Raw genomic sequence first — 8,169 nt, forward strand, 5'->3', positions numbered from 1 at the left:
TGTTATCACCCGATGCACAGCGGCATCGCCCACAGTTCATCTACACGTTCGTTATATGATGTGGAGTTGTGGAAGGTGAGTCCGTCAGCTGCACTCTGTTGAGCCCACACTGTTAGACCCCACATGGGCCAAGTCTGCTCTGATTGGTCTGCTGATCCGCTCTGTCGTTATTGGTCAGTTGCTCAGCACGCTTCTCAGAGATTTCACGCCCCTTTTACTATATTGGGAAGTCTGCAGCTCAGGCTTTGAGGGCAGCAAAAACACTGGTATATACAAACAACAATGGCGGCTAATGATCCTTACCAGTCAGACCCCAATTTCTTTTTCAGCTTTTTTTCAGATGTAATATGTTAGTAATATGTGCTCATTGTGTTTGCATTGTTTTACGTTGTTCAGGTGTCTGTGTGAAAACTGCAGCAAAATGCCGACAGAAGGACATCAGGACATCCAGGACATCGCAACAGACACACACAAAGCATGTTGTGTTTGCATCATGTCTTTTCATCATTAAAACATTCAACGTTATTGTGTTGAAAAATGCGTTAGCCTCTTCTAATTACAATGACTAGAACTACCAACATATTTCCCTAATCTAAAAATATCTGTTTTACTTGTGGCTTAACAAAGTTTGGCTATAAATTTACATTAGTACTGTACATTCTTAAATGAATAACGGTGAAGCCACTCACCTTGAACTGCATTGTAAATCACCTCCTTGCTGTGATTAAAAATTCAGTTTACAATTGTGTGTATCAAGTTCATCATATAACTGTTAGTTACCTATTTTACAAAAGCCCAGGTGATAATCATGTGTAAATTAGATCAATGTGTACCATGCAATAATTTTGCCTACTCTTGTCATTAATTGCCCTATTATTACTGTACTGATGGACTATTATCATTTCTTTTGAATCAGTGTCTTGTTCTTTTTATTAGGTCATCCGGAGAATGAATGAGCTGCCTGTTCTTTCCACCTGCATGAATCAACATCCGGGGCTAGAAGCAAAAAGTCTTAACCCATATACACAACATTCTTCGAGTGGACTACGGGCCTTTGAGAAGGAGAACAGCAGAAGGGTATAGAAAATCTAAAAAATGATTTACAACTTCAATTAAATTAATTCTAAACAAACAGTTAATTTCCATTTTTCACTCTGAATAAAAGTAAACAAGTTACAAAACCTTTTTTTGTAAATGCTTTATTTGCAGCTAAGGTTAAACAAAAGGAAATGAGAGAGAACTATACAATGTAATATACAATGAGAACATTTTTATGTCTCCATACAGGCTTTACAGAGACTTGGCCTATCGTAGCTTTGTGAGCTGGTGCTGGGGATGTTTGGGACGCAACTGCAGAGTAGTCATCCCGTCGTGTGTTGTCCTGAGGATCCGGCTTGAGTTTCCAGACCCGACCAGACAGTATCTTGGTTTCCGCCCGCCCCTTGGCTGAACCTGGACTTGTGTCGAGCCACGGTCAGAGTCTGAGGCAAGATCCTTGGGGACTGGTGTTCTCTGAAGCTCCTCAAGAAATGGTGCGGGGTCCGGGAACACCTCTTCAAACACCAGTGCAATCAAGTCCCCAACATATTCTGAAAAAAATATATATATGTATAATTTGTTTATTGCTCATTTTTCTATCATCTGTTTTTTACTGTTTCTGAAAGTATTTATAAAAGGTATTTACATTTTTTCTTTTGTGTTTAGAAAAATAAAATAATTTGTAACTTACTGTATGTTGGGTCTCTGTTTTGACGGGCTTGGCGACAGCTTTGCCCTTTTTGGGAAATGCCACCTTGTAGATCGGCTGTCCTGTAGAGGTTGTTGCTTGCTCACGTTCAGCATTTTCATTGTAATGCATCACCGACAGAAACAACCTACAATACAAAAAGGTAAAATCAGCAATTACAGTATATAATGAAATCATATGTCTCTGATGTTATTGGTCAGATATATCAGCAATTGGTTAATTTGTTAGAGGGTGGTACAACAGGCCTAACAACAAAAATGTATTTGTAAAGTTCTACAGCATACCTGCACAACATTCCCATGAATGGAAAGACCACATTCTTCGGTGTGAAACGAAGCAGCAGGCTGTGGTAGGACTCAAGTGCAGAGGTTTGATAATGGTAGCTCAGATTCTCCACATCCTTCAAGACCCTCTTGTTATTCATCAGTTTTTCTAGACGATGTAGAGCCACTGACCCTAGAGTAAAAACACAAAATTAAAATTAGAATAAAATAAAAAACAGGAAGTTCCATAAAACCGTACATAAGCCATTCATAATATATAGTACAGATGAATACATATATAGTATAGATGAGTACACTCAGGAAAGAGAGAGTTTTCATGCTCATGCACATCCTGAATGTGGTTGAACATGGATGTGAACTTGGCCACCTTGTCTGGTCCTGATGTAGATGATGTTGCGCTCCAGTAAATGTGGTTCTTTATGGAACGGAGCCACTTGACCACCGGGCAGTCTTTGTTCTGTCCAAGTTTATTCAATTTATTTGACAGACCTGATAGCAGGGATACAAACAATAAATGAATATTAAATATATAGTTTGAGGAAGGCATGCTAAAGTGACAGTATGTGTCTATCAAATTAAGACATGAATATTTACCCTTTTCAAAGTGCCAAACATCATAGAACTGGGTGATGCTGCGTTCTCTCAGATATTTCTGAATCTGTGGATGGCGGTCTGTTGCAATGTAATCAACCTCCAAACTATTAGATTCCAGACAATCTAGAGATCGCTTCAGTCCCTCCTTTTCCATGTGGTAACTACCACCGAGCTCATTGCTCTTGTGGTGGAAAAAAAAGGGGACAGTATGGATGTTGGAGAATGTTTCATATAGTTTCCTGTCTATTACATGAGAATAGGAGATGTATCTCACCTGCACAAGTTGAAGATCAAGGATCTTGTTGTTCTCCAGGTGCATGAGTGTGTAACTTCCAAATTTGTCAGAGTGACCTAGAATATAAGTAAATAAAAAACCAACGGTAAGTTGCAAGAATTTCTAATTAAAACCGAATATATGAAAATGAGGATTTTAACAATGAAGAATTCAAATAATTACCAGGAAAGTCCGCACGCATGTCACCACCAACTGCAACCTTCTCTTTGTGTTGGAGATCCTGGAACATAGCTTGTTGGTCGTTGTTCCATTCATGGATAATGGCTGGCTGCAAAAAATGTATTGCATGTCTCCTGAGGGTGTCATACTGGAAAATTTAGAGTTGTATTGCCTTACACACCTATAGTTCAACAAAGAGAAAAGAAAAAGCTGCAGAAAAAGCGCATTCTTTGCAAAATGAATATAGATTGAAATATAAAAAAATAGAGACCTACCTTTTCCAGCTGGAGGAATGAAGCGCCTGTGAAGTATGTAGCTGCAGATAACTCCAGATTTCCCACAGGGGTGCTGCCAACAATGAGCTGGCTCTGCCACTTTCTGGAATAGTTGCAGTTGTGGCAAAGCGGTTTAAAAGCCACAAATGTGCCCATGCATTGCCGCTGAACCTCAGACTGCCTCCTACACACGGGAAAGGTTTCAAAAAGTTCCCTAAGGCACGAGTCAAACACAATGTATTTTGTATTGCCTTACGTGACCTGCGGCCCAACTGTATTGCAATAGAGAAAAAAGTTTTTGGACTTCACAAAGAGGTTCTTAGATATTTTGATCAGCTGATAGTCTGCAACTACAAATAATGTACTTCCAACATTTCAGACTCCTCTGTAATAGAGTCGCCAGGGTTATAGGTTGAACCACTGGGCTCAGCTTCTGCTGATGTCTCTCCCTCCTCTTCCTCCTCCTCAAGACGGTGCCTCTTACTTGGTCTGAAAACGTTGCCGTGTATAGGTGTTGATGATAGGGGAAGTTGTGGACAAATGCAGACAGTCTCTGTGCCAGTGACCTGAGACACTGTAGCCTGTGTGCCTAAATATAAAGGAAAACAAAAAAGGTTATTAATTTTGGTCATTGTCACAACTAGTGTCTTTATTCATATATATATATATATATATATATATATATAGACATATCTTCTTACCTTTGCTTCTCATATGATAGTCCCTTAGCGTACCCCAGGACAACTGTGTGCCGACAGATAACAGCTTTGGAGGTACTGTTTGTGTGCCCTCACAAACAGAGACTTGTTGTGGTGAATCTGTCTGGCACCCAACATCATTGAATCTTGGTTGCTTGCCACAACGAGCCAATGGGCTTAGATCAGTGATCTCACACTGACAATGACGTCGGACTGACACATTTTTATCGAGGGGGGCTAGAATCAAGCGTTACATGCAGCTAATGCTACAGCTAACAGGAGGACGTAGGAGAAGCCGTGTTTCTGCAGACTTTGAATTTTTGCACATAGATGTGCCTAAACATGCACAGGACACTTGGAAAACACACTAAAGAGCACATAAAACCAGAGAAAGCATAATATGGGACCTTCAAGTTGTTAATTTTTTTTACATGCTATGTGAAGTTTTGTGTAATTTTCTTATTTTTATCTGACTTGGAGTGTCAGTTGGAGCGGGCTATTGAAGCCACTTCCACACTGAATGAATCAAACAAAGTGTGCTCTGCTACTGAACAGTAGATACTAACAGTATACAGCACAGATAGAAGGGACTGTTTACTCTCTACTGACTACTGAAAGATTGTGTAGGCCCTTTGCAATTCAGAAGCACCCAGAGACTAAATAGACATGGAGTAATCAAACACAGGTGAGACTAACAAGACACAGGTGAAGACAATGAGGACAATCTGAACTGGAGGGAAACACACACAGGCAGGAGAAAATACAAGACAAGAACTACAAAATACATCTGGAAACACTAATGACACACAGAACTCAATAAAGTAACAATAATATTCATTAGAACATAAAGAACACAAGGATATTAAATTACAAAATAAAAACAGGAAAAAACTAAAAACTAAATGAGGAAACACACAAGGGAAGATTGAGAAAATCTGAAAATGTACAAAATGCAAAACCAAATCATGACAGAAACAGGGCCTGCAGGGTCCAACACACTAGTTTTCTGAAGGTGTTTTTTTGCCATGAAAATGTTGAAAACCACAGCCATAATCATTTAAAGTGTCCATTTAAATCAGTGAATTGGAATCTTTTCAGTAACTCTCCACTTTATAATTGAAATGGACAGCAGATAAACATTAGTTTAGACCAAATGAATGAATGAAACCTTCACCAAGAGGAATTTACCTTAAACCAAGCTCATAAAAACATAAAAGACAAAAGACATACAGCACAGCACATAATACCAAGAAACGAAATCATGAGATATACATCAAAGAAGCGTTGCATGATTACATGTAAGGAATGTCAAATGGTAAATTTAATAAAATGCAGATTGCAGCTTCATACTGTATTATCTGAGATTGTTAAGCAGCCAAATGCTCTGTCGTTCAAAAGATGTGATACCTTTTTTAGACCACATTCACGGCATTCTGTACCTTTGCCCTGAAGTTATGAGTACATTACTCAGACTAAAGGAGAAGTTTGTTCTTAGGTGTTACAGACGATGCTCCCTCCCAACATACAAAAGTCAGTTCACTTTCAATGAAGCTTTTGTAAAACAAGCACAGCATAGTACTGTTGTTGTTGTTCCTGGTAGCAGGGGAGATGAATATCTTCTAAAACGAATGATCTTTTCTCTGTGTTTAAAGTCGATGAGTTATTTAAACAACAGTAGCAAAAGTGGTTTATCTCTGTGCTGTGACTGGTCTCATTTAGGAGAAAATTAAATCAATTTAATTTACAATCATCATGACGACGATGACTTGTCATTGGCAAATGCTTTGCTGGACTTTAAACATTTAGCATCCAACAACATTTTTAGCATCACGTGTTAATCTACGACTGGTAATCTACAGACCTACAAAAAATTACTACAGTGTTGGATGAAAATTAAAACCTTTTTTTTAGATACTGTCAAGGAAATCATGTTTTAGCTGTGTTAAACTTTAAATCAAAAATAAATAAAGGATTGTTTTTAAAAGTTGTTAAAAAAAAGCCACAAAAGTCACAGAAGTTGTGTGAGTATTTTTAATATGAATTAAGAGCTGATACATCTGAGAAGGTTTGCTTCAAAACATGTAACTTGCACTCTGTTTACTATGATAAATGTGTCCCAAAGTAAAGAGCTAAATCTTGCTTTTCCTGCATATTCACCTGTATTGAATTCTCTGCTCGAGTCCAGCTGCTCAGCTTCCAATGTAAAACATTTGGCTTCTTCTTGCCATGAGTCGTTGCCTTCTTATATTAAATAAAAAACTATTCACACAGCTATTTACATGAAAATACAAAACGATAACTATCACTGACATAAACACGCCTCTCACAAAAAGAAAAAAATCCAATATAAGTGCATCAAGTTTGTTTCTCTTTAGAGCAAAATATATCACAATCACTTTCTGACAAATGATATTCCCTAAAGCAGAAAAGAAAGATGTGGTGATGGAATTGTAAGTCAATAAAAGGGCCCCTCCTTCTGGGCTCTTATTTTTTAGTTTAGCAACCTTCACCCTCAATTTGGAATAAGCTTCATGTGCTTAGCTTTTCAACTCTATATGAATATATAGTCTTCTTTGCTGCTAGGTGCATCTGCAATATTCACTGGTGGATATTGTTTCCTGTAATTCCTACATGGTCTCATCTTTTTTTCTACCTCTTCAGTCGTGTGGTGGGATGTAGACGTGGACTGCAATCGTCATAATTATTGGCATTGTTTTCAATTTTGTTTTTTACTTTTGATTTTAATTATTTTGCTGTGTTCTTTTAATGAGCTGTCAAAACGTGACTTCTGTTTTATTTTGGGCTTGTCACAGTGGAAGCCCACTCGGTCTCTCAGCAGTATTTATTCATTCATAGCCACCATAGCTGTTGCATCATCATTGTAACTACAATATCAGTATCATGATTGAGCTCTGATTTTAATGCACATTATTGCTTTCTTAACTATGTCACCAGTCATAAGTTATGTCTTTGATAAGCTGTTGCTTTTAAGTAATTTCTTTTACAAACCATAGACATGCAGTCAATGGGTGTTTCGTTTATTTTTTACTTTTACGTTTCAAGACATACCAGATTGTGACAAATTCAGTTGTTACCCAGTACAGAGAATACTGTACAACACTTACTGGTCACCCCAACGACAAGATGTAGACATGTTGTAGATATATATTCATGTAGGGCCATAATGAAGCCCAAAAAACGTTCTTTTAGTGTGACCAAGAGGTCCACATTCTTGTTTTTGTTTACATTAGCTGGCAATTATTGTTCTATAATAATCATCTCTTAACACTTTGTCTAAGCAACATCACGATGACTTGATGCTAATTGACTGCAATGGAAACGTACATTGATTATTGTGACATTTATTGATATATAACGACAGTTACTGTCGAACAGAAGAATTCTCAGTCTTCTTTTTCAGGCTTAATGCAGCAGGAGAAAGCTTTTCCAAACCATCCGAGCCAGCTTTGAATTCCAGACTCCAGGATCTCATCCTGCACCACATCATTGGAGTTTCTAAGAGCTGGTCTTCTGCTGGGTTGCTTATTTATCACCTCACCCCCCAGGACTGACACCATATATACTGGAGGTTCATCTGGTGGGGTTTCATGCTGTGATTGAGTTTGTACCTCAGCAGACTCTGGTGGAAACACTTCTTGTGTAGTCTGGGTGACAGCAGAGGTTTTGTCAGCATCAGCAACGGTTACATTAGGTGGCAGGGCAGGCAAACTGGCGGCTTCTTGGATAGGCTGCTTTTTCCAAAACTGACCCCACAGCACTGAAACCTTGACTGGGGGTTCATCTCGTTGGGTATCAGGAGGAGGTAGTTGTGACCACATCCTAGCAGCACATGGTTCCTTGCCTAGTAAAGGATCTTGTAGTTTTGCCTCAGCAATTGTGCAGAGTTCATCAGTGTCATCTCCAATAAGCGCTGGAGCTTGCACCACAGCAGGTTCTTGATCTTGGCTGGGCTGCTTATCAACACCCTCACACCACAGGACTGAAATCATGACTGGAGGATCAGCTGGCAGGGTATCTGGAGGTAGTGGCAACAGTGTCTCAGCAGAGTTTGATTCCTGGCCTAGTAGAGGTTCTTCTTCAAAGGCCTGACTGAAGG

Source organism: Labrus bergylta, chromosome 6, assembly GCF_963930695.1.
Source record: "Labrus bergylta chromosome 6, fLabBer1.1, whole genome shotgun sequence".
NCBI lineage: Eukaryota > Metazoa > Chordata > Actinopteri > Labriformes > Labridae > Labrus > Labrus bergylta.